Here is a 20,067-nt window from a genome sequence, read left to right as displayed (position 1 = left end):
TTCACTTTTCGAGCCTTGGTTACCTAACAAGGACTAGTACTCACAGCAGGGACAGCTGTTGTGAGGATTAAATGGGTTTATCCATGACCAGCACTTAGCTCAGAGCCTGGCACAAAGTAACTGCATAATACGCTGTAGTTACTACATTACCTCATTCTTCTGAGGAAGAATACAATAAAATGGTGCAGAACTTGGTCTCCAGTTGAGTGACAGTGGGTCAGTTACCAAACTCACTTTTGTATCCTCAGCTGAATAGTGCAAATAATTGCACTTTTTATAAAAGTGCAAATAATTGCACCATATTTCCGTGATTCTGTGATGCCACCAACTAAGATACTTCATTGATTGATTTAGTTTTCCTTTTTGTAGGGGAGCTGGGGAAGAAACACTGTATTAACTGTCACATCATCTGAGGGCATTACCTCAGGATTGAGGAAATATAGCTCAGTGAGACAATCACTGAGAAGCTCCTGAGTCAATGCCTGATATGGGTCAGTACTCAACACACACAACTGTTATTATTATCATCAGTAGAAGCAGCATATGCTTCAGGGCCCGTGTCTATGCTTCTGGCTTCCTACATAGAAGAGGCCCTTCTTTGATCCATGACATGGAAATGGTTGAGCCTAATCAGTAAAGAAGCTGAGAACACACACACACCTGTCTAATAGAAACTACTCTCCAATCAGCTCATTAGAAACTTCCTCAGAACTCAGATATCACTGCTGATAACAAACCAATTCTTTTTAATTAGCAGGCATGCAAGGCCAATTATCCATTTATTTCAAAACCATTCACTAAATCCATCAAAGGGTGTATAGTGGATATGGGCAGTTAGCTGATTCAACCCCTTGCCAACTCCCTTTGTCTTGCCACCTTTTGATTCTGGCTAATGAATTGTCAGTGGAGGTCTACTAGGGGTTCCTGGGAAAACTTTTGCTTTCCAGATACAGATGCTGCTTCTTTCTATTCCTCCTCTCTAAGGAATATAGACAAGAAGGCAGGAACTGCAGTAGCTATCCATGACTATGAGGAAAAAGACAAGAAAATCAAGGAGATTCTGCACTGACACTGAGAACCAAATTCCAGGAATTTTACATGAGAAAAAGAAAGCTCAACTTGTTTAAGCCACTGTAATTGAGGATGCTACTATTTGCATCTGAAAGCTTTCTTAACTAATACAGCACAGTAGCTTTTAAATGAGTATTTTCTATGGTGAAACTCTGTAAATGTGTGCTAAGAAACAATGCAACACCGGAAGCCAAATGGACAAGTTATTCATGACTCTTCCTAGATATCTGTAGAACTCAAATCCATAATTCCAACATCATCATATTTCTTTGGAGGCTGGATGAATACTTTCCTCAGGCCAGAATATTAGCTCAAGTCAAACTCAGCCTCCAGAAACCCAGAGCTGCCAGAGGCAGGAACACATAGACTTCACTTGTTCAGAGTGTTTTCCTTGGGGTGCTGGATACTGTGAGCCTTTCTGAACTACGGAGGAAGGTTTCTAGGATTAATTGTTCCAGACGGAGGAATTTCTCATAGAAAAACCTGGGTTCACAACTCAGATATTTCAGCAACCATAATACAAGAAATGAAAAAGAGGAAGTCTTGGCTTTCATTAGGCTGAATGCAAAGAAGTAACTGGCAAGTCTAGTTCTGCTGTTTCCAGACTGTCCTTTTGGTATTTCAAAGGTATTTTTGACCCTTTACACTGGACACAGGATGGGATCTGTGATTCCTGGGTAAACAATGCCTATTTATAACAGCCATCATAGCCTTGGACACACTGAATCAAGATGCTTGAGCACTTGGGGGTGGGGTGGGGTGGGGACAAGAACTGTGTTATTCATCTTTGTATTCCCAGGATTTAACACAGAATCAGTGCACAATAGACATATGCTAAAAACAGAATAAACAAAACAGTCTCTATTCACAGTGAGTTTGTAATTCAAGTCTCATTGCTGTACTCCAAGTATGTTATAGTTGGGGAAAATCAACTTAGTAACTAATGATTTAGTTTATAAAAACACTCTATAGTACAGTCCCCTATAATTATGTTTATGTTTGATTAGGACAACTATAATTTGTGCCTGCCCATTTAATTTGTTTTAGCACAATACAATATGCATTCCAAATAAACTTGGAGCATCTTTCCAGTTAAAACAATTTTCTTATTGTTTAAAAATCTATTTTTCCAATGGATATCAGACAATGCCACCAAAAAGGTTTCAGATGTCTTTTCTCACTGTTTGATGACTTGTATATTCTATTTTACAGGAATAAAGCTCTGAATCATAACTCCTCAATTTGTACACATACAGAACTATTTTTCTTCACTTATAATAATGTTGATAAAAATTTAAGGAACATTAATAGCCCACAGGGTATGGTATAGAAAATAAAACTTTAGAGTCCTTGTTGAACAACTAACAGAGAATTCTTTAAAGCACTTGCTAGTAATCGGAACAGCTAATTTATTAATTAACCACTTACAATATTCCTGGTACTGGGGTGGTTACTGTACGCAACTTATTAGGCCTCACAAAAGCATTATTATCCCTTTTATGCAACCAGGGAAAAAGAGGCGCAGGCTATGTGGATATTCAACTTGATTAGATGGAGATGTGACTCCACCCATTCGGGTGGGTCTTGATTGTTAGTTGGCTGGAATCCTGTTAAAGGGGAAATATTCTGGAGAAAGCTAGAGATTCTGAGAGAGCACAATGGCATAGGCATGAGAAGAGAGTCTACCAGCCAGTGACCTTTGGAGATGAAGACAGAGAACATCTGCTGGGGAGCTTCATGAAACAGGAAGCCAGGAGAGAAAGCAAGCAGATGATGCCGTGTTCACCACATGCCTTTCCAGATAAGAGAGAAACCCTGACCATGTTTGCCATGTGCCTTCTCACTTGAGAGAAAAAGGCCTGAACTCCATCGGCCTTCTTGAATTGAGGTTTCTTTACCTGGATGCCTTAGATTGGAAATTTCTATAGACTTGTTAATTGGGATATTTTCTTGGCCTTAGAACAGTAAACTAGCAACTTATTAAATTCCCCGTTTTAAAAACTATTCCGTTTCTGGTATATTGCATTCCGGCAGCTAGCAAACTAGAACAGGGAGTGCCTTCTTCCTGTTACCTGGCTAGTGAGAGGTGGCGCCTGGATGCAAAGCGGCCTCTGTCTGAAGGAAGAGTCCCCGCATTCCTACTCAGCCACAATGCCCAGAGGATTATTTAGGAGGCGGCACTCTTTTCTGAGGATTAAAATTTCCATCCCAAAGAGCATCAATGTGGTCATATCCACTGTAAGAAAACCTACCCCAACGAAGCAGGTATTAGGAGAGTTCCCTCACATTATAAAGGGATTTAGGCATGGTTCCTTAGGAACCATTTTTTTTTCTTTTCTTTTTTTTTTTTTTGACATGGGCAGGCACCGGGAATCAAACCCGGGTCGGTCCTCTGGCATGGCAGGCAAGCATTCCTGCCTGCTGAGCCACCGTGGCCCGCTCTAGGAACCATTTTTGTTTATTTATATTTATTTATTTATAAGTGATAAATGATTTCCTCCACAGAATTACTTTACATTCTCTTTTTGCCAGGAACATAGGTTTTTTGAAGTACTGTTAGGGAACACAGTATTCACCACAGGATTTTTAAAAAAATTCTTTTCTGGATTTTTAAAAAAATTCTTTTCTCTAGGCAATTACATCTCATGCAATAAGGCCAGAGATTATTCAGTCTAATTCTTCATTTCCAAATATGATCAAGTGAAGGGTGAACTTATTTGGAAAGATTCCACTGGGGTCGGGAGAGGGGTTAAACCGCTCTAAGTTGTCTGGCAACTACTGAAGAAAAAAACAAAAAAAACCCTTCTGTTTTATCATAAAAACTCATGCAAATTTTGCATTTTTGCCAAAATGTTTATTTTGTTTTTTAAAAGATTTATTAAAAGTTGATAAGATTATAACAAATTCATGTGATTTGGAACTAAGAAGTATAAAAAGGTTAATATGAAATCTATCCCCACTACTCTCCTTATCCATTTGCTATCCTCTCACTAAACAGGCAACTCATTAGTCACTTTTCTGTTCTTTCACAAATATATTAAACCATAATAAAGCAAACCTGAAAGTGTACATAACACACACATAAATACATTCTCTTTAAAAAGAAACTTCAGCTAATTTAAGGTTGAATTAGTACAAGGATACAAAAGTGTTTAAGTTCAAGGATAGCAAGGCAGCCTGGAAGGGACCAGAACCAGGGACCGGAAAGCCACTGGGACCCACTCTGTGATTTTCATCCCTGCCCTCATCTCACTCAGTGCACCTGCTTCATTCCGCTCGGGTTTGACCAGCTCCAAGACTTCCCTCCTCAGTCATAAAGCAGAACTTAGCAACTAACGACAGGACAAGCCTCCGAAGCTAAATTGTTCTCTCTCAATCCCAACTCCAAATGACCACATATGGGTCTCAGATTTTCTCAACTTCAGTCAGGTGCCCATTCCTCACTGAGTCCCTTGTGGCCAGGACTGAGTTGGGACCTTCCACTGATATGGGCCTGAGGGAAATGGGAGACCACACACACACACACAAAAGAGTCGAGGAGGACTGTTAAGCAATTTGGGAGACATGAAATAATCTGCAGTTTAAATGATAGTGGTTTATGCTATGAGCCAACTGTACTGTAAGGAGGTAATACTTTTCATCTTAAATATAACTCTTTAGAACGTGAACTTCTGCAAATAAGGTTGGCATGCCTCCAGGGCATCCTTCCAGGGACCATCCAGAAATGTGACTTATTCATAAGCAGCTCACTGGAAGCACAATTTTGCTAAGTGATGAGCAACAGGGGGCAATGTAGGTAAGTGTTAAAAAGCATGATTGCCCCAACCGACAGTATTCTTGAAAACCCTAGAGAGTTTTCAAGACCCTGTGCTCTAAGTCTCTGTAAAGGTTTTTCTTAGTAAGTGTATTTTTTCAGAAATTTAAGGCCTCCAAATTGATCCTAGGCCAGGTAAGTCCTGAAACCCAGAGGTACCAGTATTGCCAAGAACATCAACCAGTTTCATTCCTCTATCCCATAAAGTAAATACCCCTTTACAGCATAAAGAGGTTAAAATGGTCATTGCTAAATCCCTGAAGATTGAGAGAACGATGAAATGATAGGGAGGAGTGTTTATGAGAAAGTAGGATTTAACAAATGACTGTGAATACTGACTCATTATATTGATGTTTCTTTTTACTGTCTGTTTTGGAATAGCCAGAAGGAAATACCTGAAATTGTTGAACTGTAATCCAGTAGCCCTGATCTTTGATAATGATTGTATAACTATATTGTAAAAACAAACAAACAACAAACAGTTGTCTATGTTTGTATGGTTCTACTTCTGGATATGTTTTGGTTCCAGTGATATATATGAGAAGCCCTTTGCCTTATCTCTGGGGCTTCTCAGCTGTCTCCCCACACATTGCCTCTGCCAAGCACATGCAGATCGAGGGACATTTCTGTGTCACCTGGCGCTATTATTTCAGACACCAATCCCATTCACTAAGGCCCGAATTACATGTGCACCATCCACCCTTGTCCCACTTTTGTTTGTGATTCATTTTTATCTCTAGGTTCCTTCCTGCAAAGAACAATAAATAGGAGGAACAATAAGCTAACCAAAGGCTTGATTGCTGAGCAAAACTAATATCGGTGAATCTAATTAAAGCACAGTTCAAAGACAGGTTGGACAAATGCATCATAATAGAAAGCTACTTCCATTGCCAGAGTCATTAGCAGGGACCCCAACACCCCAGGCAAAGAGTGATTGGGTTGTACTGCAGATGTAGAATTAGCAAAGTGTAGGCAACGCAATATAGAGAATTTAGATAATCATGCGTAACATTCAACCGAAAGCCTCCATAGTTGCCTCTCTGTGATGGTGAGAAAACTTTTATAGACATCAGAGCTGACACAAGGTCTGGGAACTGTAGAGGGGGTTGTGGAGTGGAGTGGGTGATGGACAAAGGGTCCGTGTCAGAGGCCTGGGTCGGCAGTTCTCAACACTTATTATACATCAAAACCACTCAGGAGCTTCTTTAAAAAGCCAATACCCAAATTTCTGAAGCTCAGGCCTCCTATTTAAAAGCTACTCCAGTTGATTCTTATGTTCAGCTAGGGCGGGGAAACCGCTGGGATAGATGATAGACATATGGGAGGTAAGGGATGAGAGAAGGGAGTGAACCAAACAGAAGCAGCAGGCGCTTAGAGGGGAAGAGAATTTGTCCCAACGTCTCTCTCCCGACTCTGAGCAGGATTCCGACGCCTGAGAATAAAAGCCATTACTCCTTCCAGATGCCACACACTGCTGGAAGTCAAGGAGTCTTTTTACCAAGTTCATTCTTCATCATGAGGAAGTGCCCAGCTTGGCATATTAAGAAAATGCTACTTTAGTGTCATTAGGATTCTAGCTGCTTTCCAAGGGTGGGGATGGATGCTGCCAGTTCATCCGTATCTCTGTGTGTGTGTGTGTGGGGGGGGGGGAGGGTGTATGTGTGTGAATGAGCTTTCTTATAATCACCTAGTACTATTTTTGTGGCTGTCTCCTAGGCAGAGCACGAAAAGGGGGTTTCTTTGGCACTGTTGAGATAAAGTTACTCACAGTGTTAAGAGGTTGCACTTGGGCTAGTGTTTGAACAAGAGCCCTGGCTGTGGAGGAGGCGAAGGGGTTGCATCTGCAGCCATGGGGACAGGGATTCACCATTCCACAGGTTCAGGTCTCAGAGTTGGTTAGAAAGACTCAGGAGCTGCAATTGTTAATTTATGACTGTATCACTGAAATATTTGTCTGGTGATGAGGGAGAAACTTGATAATTAGTATTTTGACTAATCTGTGAAATCAAATGATGAGTTATTTTGACTACTGTCAATTGAGGAGTGGGAAGTGTTTCATCAGTGGCTATAGTCTCTCAGTACAGGTAACACTCAACAAAGAACTAGCAGGTGACATCCATTAATGAAGTTTGGGTTTGAACTATGTTTGCTTATCAAAGCTCATTCATAGATGTCTCATGGTTCCTAATGGATAAGATCATTAATAGCCACCCACGAAAATCTTGTAATTCTTATCAGAAAGGAGGGGAGTTCTTGTGTAAATGGCCTATGTACTAGCATTTTTAGGATCCGGGCACTTGGAGAGAGAGCCCCTTGTAGGATTTTGCTCAAGTGGCCTGAATCTAAGCGTAAACAACAACTTCTCTGCCTTAATTGCTCATTAGAATAATCTGGGGTGCTTTCAAAGGACCCAGGCTGCATTCCAGGCCAAATAATTCAGTATCTCTGGGTGTGGAGTCCAGGTATCAATCGTTTGTAAAGCTCTACCAGTGATTTCAATGCACACCCAGAATTAAGCACTACTGACCCGAAAGCCCTGTTTGGGACTCAATCTTTCTTACTGCTCTGGTTATACCCTGGAGGTTGCAAGATAAACGCAAAACATTTCTAGGAACTTTTCAAGAAAATCTACAGGAAAGAATCTTTATAGAATCTATGCATAACACATCATGTTATACATAGAAGTAGTAGGAATAATAACAATGAAAGCAACTATAATAATTAACTTTATGGATTATTTCACTCAATATTAAGAAAAACCATGTGAGGTAAGTACTATTATTACCTTCATTTTACAGAAGAGAAAACTGAGGCTTATAAAGGCTACAATACAAGGTCAGAGATGAACAGGAATCTACAGGAAGGCTCAGAGAAGTTTTTATTTACTGTGTCCATTTTTTTTTTTTTTTTTTGCATGGGTAGGCACCGGGAATTGAACCCAGGTCTCCAGCATGGCAGGTGAGAATTCGGCCACTGAGCCACCATCTCACTGCCTTACTATGTCCATTTTTATGTCCTGTGTAGGAAACTTGGGAGAGAAAGGGTCAGAAGAAGGAAACAAGACGAGATGACCCTCCCTCCTGCAGACAGAGCCACATGAACAAAGCAAGTCTCCACCACAAGAGATTTAGTGGAATGAGCCAGCCAATTTTATTTGAAGTTTAGACTTCACATTCTTGCAGGCATTCATGCCCCCTCCGAAGAATAGAGATAAAGCTGAAGATACTGTCAAACACAAAAAGCTAACAAATAAACTAAAACATTGTTTAGTTAGACTAAAAAAGAGGTAAACTTCTAAGTACTTCATAAAACTGGAGAAAACTAATGAAAAAAATCACTGTGTATTAAGATTTAAAAAAAAATAAAACACCAACCAACAATTCAAAAAGCAGGTACTGGGTAATAGTTGGATAATTTTTTTAGCACTCAGAATATCAGCCAGTAAAGGGGAAATTTTCAAGAGCTGACACTTCCACCAGGTCTTATAATCAGACCCAGCAGCAGATAAAAATGTAATGTCCTCTGATTCTCTCCGGTCACATCCTATTGGGACAGTGGGGACCCAAGTTATGGGAAGTAATGGGGATGGAGAGTAAGAGGTGGATTTTATCTCCACATGCAGGGAAAAATCTCTTCCTATGACTGGCAAGGAGAAGAAAGAAAAGAGAAAATTCACAAGCAAGAGGCTCCATTTTGTAAATGTGAGACATACTAGACTCTGAAAATTAGAGAGAGTAAAATGACAATTTCCAATTGGAAATATTCTTACTCATTTTCTCTACTAGATTCATTCTAGAATGACCAGATTACTCTAGAGGAGGAATACAAAATCAACCAATTTGTGAAAATTGGAAGTTAAAGGCTGGTAGAAAATCTCAGTGCGAAGCGATTTAAATATTGCTCCTGAGGAATCTTTAAGAGCAACAGCCAAAAGATTTATTATTCTGGGTGTCTATTTTGTAATGCCTGAGTATAAAACATGGCTTCCTTTACATGATTTATGTATTTCTTCAAAAACATTGGCTGATGTAATGAGGTACAGAGAACATCTATGTCTGTAAACACCTACGTCTTTTTCTATGTCTGTAAATAATAAAAGTTCTAATAGAACCTAATATTCCAAGGATGTGAATGAGTAGTCTTGTAAACATTTTTACATGGGGTTTTATAATCTCTCCTCTTTATTTATCCTTTCATATAACGCTTTACCCACTGAATTCAAGAAGGAATTTGTCACTGAAGCTTCACACCGGAGCATGTCAGCAAAACAGTGGACAGCCTCGAGAGCAACCCTTTCATCTTTCATTTGAAAGAAACTTCCAAGAAAGAGGAGTGTCCAGTCTCCCAAAATCCTTTCTCCAGAAGAAATTACTTCTGATTCTAAAGTTTACCTCAAATGAAAATGGAACAAACTTCTTGTTAGAGAACTATGCTGTGAGAAATTGGCCAGATCGTTTTCATAACAAAATTAACTCATTCATGTACCCTCTCGACATAATTTGCTGACTTGGCTATGTTCTCTACGGTGCATTAAGTTAAGGAAGGGAGTACCTTTGTCTCATTGAAGTAAGAAGCTACTCATGATTCTAATTTAACTCATTGGTTGATGATCTAAAGTCAGATATAGCTAGCTTTCTCTACCAAGTGCCTTGCTGGTGATGCAAAACTAACTTCTGGTTTATACAGATATTCAAGCTTTTATTAGTTTTAATTCTTCTCAAGTTATTTGGTAACTTGGAAAGAAGATAGTCTAGGAAATGATCTGGTAATAGAACAGCTGACACACACTTATTCCCTGTCTTACTTTCAAAGCATTTTACCATGTACTTGCTCCCCGACCCACAGGATATGTTCACTTGCAAACCTGTTTTCAATGAGTCAACTTAAGAAAGCATCATGTAAGGTGTGAATATTCTTCTAAAATAATGTAATATGAGCCCAAACCAAACACAAATAATTTTCATTCAAATAAAAATTTATTTAGAGTATCTATGCAATTCCCTTCATTAGCACAGTTAATCAAGAGGTAGCTGTCAAGTGCCCAAGATAATTGGACAAATTTTCCTTATTCAGGGAATAAAAAAGCACTTTTCTCTGGAACTGGTGTAAACTGCTCTTTAGAAATGCACAGCATAACATGACTAAATTCTCAAGTCTGGTTCCATAGAAAATCCTGAGTGATTTATAAGTGGCAGGCTTCCCAGCTACGTGGGAGAGAGAGTGGGACACTGTGCACAACAGCTACTGGCACTTGGTACTCTGAATGAGCCTCATCTGGCCATCAGTATGTTTATAATCTAACGTATTTTCCCCAACATCTTAAAACTGCAAAAAGATCATAGAATAATTAAGGAAATCTGACATATGGAAAATTCAAGCATGTTTCCAAATGTACAGTTCAGAGTAATTATTTGAAGTCAGTGACTTTATATGTTAATGTAAATAATCAACCCACATCCATCTGGCATATAGATAAGTACATCACTGAAGTGTGTGGCTTTTAGTTTCCTTTCAAGAGCCAAACAATAGTCTGGAGTGCATTGTTTTAAAAATATTCCTTCTCACCCCCCAAATATTGTCCTCTATAGGAAATGAAGATTTTTCTTCACTTTTATTAAAAAATAAATGCTACTTTAATAAAAACGTTACTTGTACAAATAGCTCAACAGTCAAACAATACTAAGAGCCTTTAAATGAAAAATAGCAGTCTCTTGTACCCTATGTCATTTTCCTTCTATCTCCCAGAGGCAACCTATTTCCACCCCAGGAGCTGTTTTAGTATTAAGTCCTACATTTCTAAAAAATATACATATATGCTATCTTGTAATGCATGTTTTAGACACTGACTATTACAGAAAGCTTGAATTTTCTTGAATAAATATAACGTATTTCAACTTTTGGCTAAGCCCATACATATTCTGTGTTTTCATTTTAATGACTATTTAAAGACTTTTCACTGCTGAACTAGAAAGTTAATATGGTTACACTTCCTTTCTTGAATTACATTTTATTGTTCCTGGAGTTAATAATTATCTTCTTTATTTACTTAGTTTTTATTGAACATCTGATTAAATCTAACAGCTCTATAAAATGCTTCTCAGTTTTTCTACACGGTCATATCTGTCATTTAATTTATTGGTACATTTCCTCCCTGAAGACGTCCTCCTCGAGTCCTCCATTTTTCTGCTCCAATACTGATTGGCCATTCTCTGGCCTAGGAAGAGCCATCCAGCTGGAACTTTCCTTCACTATCATACTGAGAGTTTCCTTCACCTTCTCCCTGTGTTGGATTCCCACTTGTCTTCTTTTTTCTTAGTTTATTCCCTTTGGTTTTGTGGGACACACTCTTAACCCATCAACATTCGATGTTACTACTGCAAAAGCAGTACTTTTGTCTACCATTTTGTCTTCTGGATTTTATATGTCATATCTTTTTTTCTCTTTTTTCCCTTACTAATCCTCATCTCTATACTCTTCTCCAAACCCCTTTCCCCCATGCTTTCCTATATTTCTGTAGTGCTCCCTTCAGTGTTTCTTGTAGAGCAGGCTCCCCACTCACAAAGTCTTTAAGCATCTCTGTATCTGAAACTATTTTAAACACTCCCTCATCTTTGAAGGACAGTCCTGCCATATACAGAATTCTTGGCCAGCAGTCCTTCTCCGTCAGCACTCCAAATATATTACACCACCACCTCCCACTACCAGGTATCTGCTGAGGAACCCACACTTTGTGTTACTGAGCTTCCCTTGTATGTGACAGATCACCCCTCTCCTGCTACTTCCAGAATTCTCTCCCTGTCCTTGATATTTGACAATCTGATCAGTAAGCATTCTAGAGTAGGTCAACTTGGATTTATTTTGTCTGAGGTACACTGCACTTCTTGGATCTATAATTTTATGTCTTTCTTAAGAGTAGAGAATTTTTCAGTGATTATTTCTTCCATTATTCTTTCTGCTCCTTTTCCCTTCTCTTCTCCCTCCAGGACACCCATAACACATGTACTCATGCATTTCATGTTGTCACTCAATTCCCCAAGATCCCACTCAAATCCTTCCATTCTTTCCCCCATCCGTTCTTTTCTGAGTATGATTTCAGATATTCTATCCTCTAGTTCACTAAACCTTTCTTCTGCCTCTTCAAATCTGCTGTTGTAACTCTCCATTATGTTTTTCCATCTCTTCTATTGTGTCTTTCATTCCTGTAAGTTCTGCAATTGTTTTTTTCAAGCTTTTGAGTTCTTCTGTATGGTCACATAGTGTCGTTATATCCCTTTATCTCTTTTGCCATATTTTTCTTCACCTTTTTGACTTGATTTTTTATTTGACTTAGAATTTAAAAAAATCTTTAATTAGTGGTTTCAACTCCTGTGTATTATTTGAAGTGTTAGTTTGTTCCTTTGCCTGGGTCATATCTTCATTCTTCCTAGTATGACTTTTGATTTTTTGCTGAGGTCTAGGCATCTAATCAGATGCTTAATTAGCTTATTCTGGATGTCCTTTCACTCTTTTTACCTAGGGTTTTCTTGTTGGTTGGCTTTGTTTTCTATCTGTTCTTCGGTATTCAGTTCAATTCATTCTAGGCCTCTAGCATAACTTCTGTTTAACTGGTCAGACTTTTTCACCTCTTGTTTTTCTGGTTTTTCTCCTGCCAGACAGGATCAACCCCAATAAAATTTTCCCTGACAAGACAGGTCTAGAACTCAGGAAGAGGGTGTAATCAGTATCAAGTTTCCCTAAGAATGAGACTCAGAAGGTACCAGTACTTCCAGTGAAGGCTCTTAATCCTGTGCTTTTCCTATCCTACCCAGCAGATGACATTTGTCAGGCCACAGCTCCCCACTGGTGTAAAGTGGTGTGGTGCCTTTAATTCTCAGCAGACCCTGCCCCTGCCAGGGGCATATTTGAGCCAAAGGCTGAGGAAGAAGGTGAGCTTAGGCTATTCTGTTTTCCAGCTGCTGGGGTCTGAATTCTCTGAATGAGAGCCACCACTTGTTCTGGGCCCTGTACTCCCCTTTTTCTTGGGGAAGATATGCCCTTTAGGGAATTATCTCCTTTACCTAACTAGTTACTTTGTCTCTTGTACCTTCTTTAACTCCATCCTTGCCTGGTCAGTGCTAACAATTAAAAATTCCTTTAGACTCTGTTTAATGGGCAGTTAAAAAACTTAAAAAGAAAAAAATCCTTTTCAGAACTGGTTCCCAGTTCCCCTGCATTTGCCAATCAAGAGCCAGAGTTGGCACTGGCTTTTTGTGTCCCTTTTCCAGTATTCTGAGCTCAGCCCACTCCAAATGAGACATAGAACAGGTTCTTCCCTACAGACTTCAGAAGAAGCATAGCCCTACCCACACCTTGATTTCAGGTTTCTAGTCTCCAGAACTGTGAGACAATACATTTCTCTTGTCTTAAGTCACCCAGTTTGAAGTCATTTGTTATGGCAGCCCTAAGAAACTAAGACAGTAGTCTTCTATTTTTATGAATGTTTACCAGCCATTGGATTTTACATATCTACTGCAGAAACTAAAGAAGATATCAATGAGGTGGGTAATCTGGAAGTAAAGATAAATTTTAGATGCTACCACAAATGTTCAGGAAGGACTAAATCAAATTTTTAAAAAAAAAAACATTTATAAAATAGTCATTGTTCATAATTTAAAATATAATCAGGCTATTTCATAATAGTTACATATTAAAAATTGCTTCACATTAGAGAACTGCAATTGTCTTTAGGCTAAGACTTCATATAATATTTAAAATGAACCTTTCCTTTTATTATAATAACAATGTCTATACCCTGAGGGGCATATTCAAATAGTGGTCCTATGCAATTTAAGAATGTGCTGGGATTTAATTATTTGGGTCTATAGGACCCAAATGTACTTAATCACAGTGTACTTAATCACTGCTGTATTAGAATCACTGAGCTATGTAGGTGACACATAGGTGTGATTTACACTACCAAATCTTTGTAGCCAGCACCAGCTGCTGAGTATCACAGGTAGACAGGAGCTGCAAGGCTCGCCCCATGAGATGGGGTGAAGGATGGGTAGGGAGAAAACATGGATACAACACATTGAAAACATAAATAGTCTCCACTAATGTAACTCTTTAAGATAACATATTCTATACTTCAGAAAATGATCCCTCGCTGCCATATCATAAAGAATAGTGTTCATTCCATTTAATATTGAATTTTAGGGAAGATACTCTAAGGGATGGCAACCTTCAGTGCTTTCTATCCTCAAAGAAACAATTTATTTCTGGCTCATTATGATTGATTTATAAGTTCAGGCAAACTGATGGGAATGGAGGTACTAATAAAGTCATGGGTCTTAAGTCAGGGTTACATATAGTTTATCAGTGGTTTTTCTGGCCACTTGTGTAGAAGCAGTCAAGCAAAATGCCTGCTAACAGGTAAGTGCTCAGTTATTGCTTGTTATTTTTGGTAAAGTTATTGCTTTACCAAAAAGTTGCATTTGTTGGATATAATCTAGGAACTCATAATGAAAGATAAATCACTAAATTATGCTTTAAAATGTTTAAGTGGCATTCAGGAAAGACGGACATTTTCCAGAGGGCAGCTAGACATTGAGGAGTTAAATGACCTGTGGATGACTGAAATAGAAGACTTAGCCAGGGTTGGAAAGGTTTCAGAAGATTTTCAAAGCACTAGGATTGTCTCCATAATTCACTTTCATCAATGTCATTGCCATTATCACCAACATCCTTTTTAATTATTGAAAAAACATTTATTCTGATGTGCTCAAGGAATTGTTGAAACTATCCAATCATTTGCATAGTATTCATGCAATGCCACATAGAATCCTTTAGAATGGAATTTAATGCTACAGTGGTTCCCATACATATAGCTCTAACATTTAACATCTAACCTGATGCCCTGAGCTATATATAACCCTGAGTCAATTACACAGGTTATCTGTATCAAAAGTAGGACTAAATCAAATTTTTTAAAAAAACATTTATAAAATAGTCATTGCTCACAATTTAAAATATAATCCGGGTATTTCATAATAGTTATATATTAAAAATTGCTTCACATTAGAGAACTGCAATTGCCTTTAGGCTAAGACTTCATATAATATTTAAAATGAACCTTTCCTTTTATTATAATAACAATGTCTATACTCTGAGGGGCATATTCAAATAGTGGTCCTATGCAATTTAAGAATGTGCTGGGATTTAATTATTTGGGTCTATAGGAGTACAATGATTATTAGTCTTAATGCTTCCTAAATAGGTAAAGTTTGATTATAGAGGACTCTTCATTGTTTCCTTCCTAAAAGAGAAGTGACTTCACCAGGCATGAATAATTTGTAGGAGGCATTAAATATGAGATTTGAGGCATATCTCTTTAAAGACTGTATTAGTTAACCAAAGCTGCTGGAATGCAATATAACAGAAATGGAATGGCTTTTTAAAAAGGAATTTAATGTTGTATGTTTAAAGTTCTAAGGCCATGAAAATGTCCAAATTAAGGCATCAACAAGAGGTTAGTTTCACGCAAGGGAGAGTGATGCCATCTGGAACACCTCTGTCAACTGGGAAGGTACGTGGCTGCTGTCTGCTGGTTTTTGTTCCTGGTTTTGTTGCTTCCAGCTTCTGACGTCAGTGGTTTCCTATGTAAACATCTGTGGGCCTTCACTTAGCTCCTCTGGGACATGACTCAGGGTTCTGCCTTGCTTAGCACCTCATGGGAAGGCACATGGTGATATCTACTGGACTCTGCTCATGTCTAGGCTCTGCTCTTTCTGTCTGCACTCCAAGCATCTCCAACATCCATGTCTCTGTCAGCTCTGAAGCAACTGTTCTCTAAGCATCTGCATCTGATGTTTCTAAAACATGTTTCCCCTTTTAAAGGGCTCTAGTAAACTAATCAAGACTTACCTTGAATGGGTGGGGTCATATCTTCATCTAATCAAAAGGTCATAACCCCATTTGGGTGTGTCACATCTCCATGGAAACAATCCAAAGTTTTCCACCCTAAACAATAGGTCTTGCCCCACAAGATTGGATCAGGATTAATGCACCACTTTTCTGGGGTACATATAGTTTCAAACCAGTACTAAGACATATTAGGATAAAAAGGCTGCCATGGCCTGCTCACAGAATCTCATAGGGAACCCAAAGAGAGTTGTCCCAACCTTTATCAGATGCTAGAATCCTTCTATTCAACCCCTCCAACGTGCCTTATCCAAAAAGAGGTGACTTGCTGCCTTATAAAGCCATCCCTGCCCTTTTCCATCACTGTTAATAAAGTCCTTCATATACTGAATCACAGTTTTCATCCCATAACCTGTTCCTGATGGCCCTCTTCTGCTCTCTGGGATGATAAAGTTAAAAATATATGAAAGCACTTCTAATGGTTGTTACCATGACTTGCCTTGGCCTTCTTTTTCTAAGGTTAATACCCCCAGGTCTTTTTACCATTCGCAGACTCATCACCTGGTTTTGGTACCATATTTCTAAATTGTCTTTCTTTAAAGGGAGGTGCCAAGAATTGAATGCATATTCAGGACACAGCAGAAGCTCTGCAGAGAAAACTAGGCCATCATTTCTTTTGTTCTGAACCCCACTAATGCAGCCTAAGAATGAATTTGCTTTTTTTAGGGTTCACATCAAATTGTGGGTACATAGCATACTTTTAGCAAACTAAAACTCTCAGGTCTTTTCTGAAAATCTGATAAACCTATTCTTCCTTCACCCTGGGCATATCAAGAGCTGATCAGTAGGTGTATTGAATATAATCATGTTAGTTTAGACCATTTAGATTTATTCTTAATAATGTGTCATGCTGATCCCTAAGAGCTAATCAGGATCTCTGGAGTGGGTGGAATTGGTACGGCAGGACAAAAACTGAGCTTTTTAAAAAGCACATTCAATATAGTTTTATATTTTCACAGTGCAAAAGGGCATTGGTAAACTCTTACAAAGTGAGAATCCAAGGTTTCAGTTATTAATTTATTGCCTCTTGGCTCCAAATTAATCCTTCATCTCCTGCTAGGCTAAAATGGAGATGAGCCCTTTGAATATTTTTCTTTGCTAGCCGATACAATGTTAAGCTTTGTCAGTAGAGTGTGCTGAGAGACAATATAGGAAGAAAGGAGTTTTGCTCCCTGGTTTGGGTACCTGTTTAGCAGTCTTCTGTAGTGTGCATAGCTTCACCAGCATGCAGCTCCAGTGGCATGTGACTTCCCCAGTACCAGGCATCTGGAGCATGGGCAGCTTCTCCAGGGTCAGGCTCCTGAGATGCTCACAGCTTCTCCAGCACCTGGCTCCTGTACTATATGATGGGCAACAGCATATGATGGCCAATAGTCTAACCCGATATTCCCTCAAGAAGTTTTGAAATTGATAAGGTTGCCAGATTTAGCGAATAAAAATATGGGATGTCCAGCTAAATCTGAATTAAAGGTAAATGACAAATAATTTTTAGTAAACTGTTTGCATGGGACATACTTTTGATTCATTGCTTACATGAAATTCAGATTTAACTAGGCGACCTCAATTTATTTGGCAGCCCTTAAAAAGGGATATTAGTTTCCTATTGCTGCTGTAACAAATTATGACAAATTCTATGATTTAAAACAACACAAATCTATTCTCGTACTGAATGTCAGAAGTCTAAAATAAGTCTCATGGGGCTAAAGTCAAGGTGTCAGCAGGACTAGTTCTTTCTGGAAGGCTAGGGGAGAATTTGTTTACTTGTCTTTGCCAGCTTCCAGAGGTCACCTACATTCCTTGATTTATGGCCCCTCCCCCATCTTCAAAGCTAGCTACGTAGCATCTTCAAATCTGTGATTCAGAGACCTCTGCTTCCATCACATCATGTTCTCTGACTCTCCCACTTACCCTTTATCTTATAAGGTTTCTTGTGATTATACTATACCCACCCAGATAATCCAGGATAATCTTTCCATCTCAAGAACCTTAATTTAATCATATCTGAAAAATCCCTTTTATCATGAGAGGTATCCTATTTATGGGTTCTGGATTAGAATGTGAAAGTCCTTGCAGGGGTTGGGGAGCATCACTCTATCTCTCACATTGTTTCTTCAGTGAGACACCCCCTTGTAAACAACTTTTCCTGGTACCCTAAGGGCACATTACCAGCAAGTTCTAAAGGGCAGATTCCCAACAAATTCTACTGGTGCAGCACCACAGCCCACTTTACTGCCATTCAGTGAGCTAGCTCTTCTCTCTCCTGCAAGATATGGATCTCAGTTCTGGGTAGGCCTCTAAGACTTAGGGGTAAAAGTTGCTCCTTATATCTGATATTCTTATATTCTATAGAGTTCGCTTTATTTTGTTACTAACTAATCTCTTATTGTTCCAGTCATCTCTTATAAGATTTCTTCACAGTCAGCCTTCCCAGTTCAAGTTACTGAATGGTTTCTCCCTCCTGATATTAGACTTTGACTGAGAAGGAACTGGTTCCAGTTTGTATAGACAAGGCAGGTAAGTGTCTCCACAACACCTGGCAAATGCCCAACAATGGATGGAGCTGTTCCCTTCTGGGTCACTTGGGGCTGAGTTAATAGATTAAGGCCCAGTGTATGGCATTCCGGGCCACCCACGGATGGTCTCTATTTTCTTCTACCACCTCAGAAATCTCACTTTTTATCTTCTTGCTGCCAGAATTCTCTAATGCAGCCCAATCTGCATGCTGCCATCCCACAAAGTAACCTACATCTCATATCCATCTATGCTTTTTTGCATGCAATAACCTCTCTGAATGAGACCTATCTTCTTCAAACCCTGGATTAATGTTAACTTTCTCCCCAAATTTTTCTAGATGAACCTCAATACACACCTTTGTTATCTGCCTTGCCTCTGCCCTCAGTACTTCTGTACCGTTGGTGTACATGTGCAATATAAAAAATGTATTTTAAATGACTGAAATCTCCTTATATGTCTATTGACATACTGAAAGTAAATAAAAACTCCCTAAAAACAGGGACTTTATGTTTTCATTTCTCCTGTACTTTTCTTCCTTGAGGAACCTGGCATGATCTTCATTGGAGGCTTCTTGTTTAATTGATGTTATACTAAGGACAGTCAGACCTTTAGTTTTTTGTCAATTCTTTGACAAATGATGTGCTGACAATTTCTTCAGGAGAAGAAAAATGATCAAAGAAGGTAACCATACCATTGAGGTACACATGACATACCTTGAGGCACACACAAGGCATGGTCCAGTTTGTAGATTTCCTAGCTGTGTAGTGATCAGAACTGTACTCCATCCAAGGTGGCATCAACATTGTGTCAAGCTGCAGAGTCAACTAAAGGTTACAAAGCAGAGGCCATGTTCAAGGGCAGACATGGCTGGAATACTGACTGGTCATAGCTAGTACAAGTAGCTTCCTAAGTAGTTTTCTCAACACCTTTTATACATGAACTGGCAACTCGAAGTCATTAAGAGTGAGCTGGAAGACACCACTCCAAAAGCACGAAAGCCAGGATTTCTGCAGCATCAGCTCTGCAGGGCTGGAAACATAGAAATGAGAGATGACAGCAGGGCTGCTAACCATCTTCCATGTGGGGATGGGTAGGACAGGAAAGAGAAATGCTGTAAAGAATTCTCAAGGCTATCCTAAAGTGTTACTCCCTACTCTATAAATACTGCAAAGGCAGCAAGCTGATCAATCTTGGATGTCGCTTTCAGGCCCTCTGGAGAGTACAGAAATGGAATTATGAATAGGGACCAAGCTAGGAGCTAAATCCCCAGCATGTACGTATAGAGGCAATAAGCAGAAAACCCTGATCCCTCATCAGTCTTCATCACAATGGTAGAGCACATGGACATTAGTGATGCCAACATCATCCTATATGTTAGAAGAAATCAAGGGGAACATTGACAATGTAAAGGTGCAAAGGAGAGGTGATTTTTCCAGTCATCACTTGTAATATCAGTAACACATACAAGATTTTTGTTGTTAATTAAATGGCAGTATTACAATCACACAAAAGGAATAAAATGCAAACAAAATTTGCTTGACACAAGGTAAGATGGCATTCTTAAAAGCAATATCCTCAAGACACTTATGCCATGAATGCTTCCCAGGTATCTTAAGTTACCCTGAATTACTTCCAAGGTAACTACGGGGGATAGGCACTGATGTCTTGGATTCTATACAAAGCAAAAAAAGAAAAAAGCAATTGTTTTC

At 39.0% G+C, this 20,067-nt stretch overlaps 1 protein-coding gene across 5 annotated transcripts in view; it reads right to left on the bottom strand.

Moving 5' to 3' along the window:
• LHFPL3 (LHFPL tetraspan subfamily member 3) overlaps positions 1 to 20,067 on the bottom strand; it is a 565,071-nt gene that overhangs the window by 236,764 nt on the left and 308,240 nt on the right. The window contains exon 1 of one of the 5 annotated variants that reach the window (XR_013176003.1): positions 17,030 to 19,995. The exons of the other annotated variants lie outside the window; for them this stretch is intronic. The gene's annotated coding sequence lies outside the window, so the exon portion shown is untranslated. Of the gene's footprint in view, positions 1 to 17,029; positions 19,996 to 20,067 lie in introns of those variants that run through there. 5 annotated transcript variants of the gene reach the window in all.

The sequence above is a fragment of the Tamandua tetradactyla genome, chromosome 1, assembly GCF_023851605.1.
Source record: "Tamandua tetradactyla isolate mTamTet1 chromosome 1, mTamTet1.pri, whole genome shotgun sequence".
NCBI lineage: Eukaryota > Metazoa > Chordata > Mammalia > Pilosa > Myrmecophagidae > Tamandua > Tamandua tetradactyla.
Note: the sequence above shows the minus strand (reverse complement) of the source record. Positions and strands in the feature narration are given on the sequence as shown.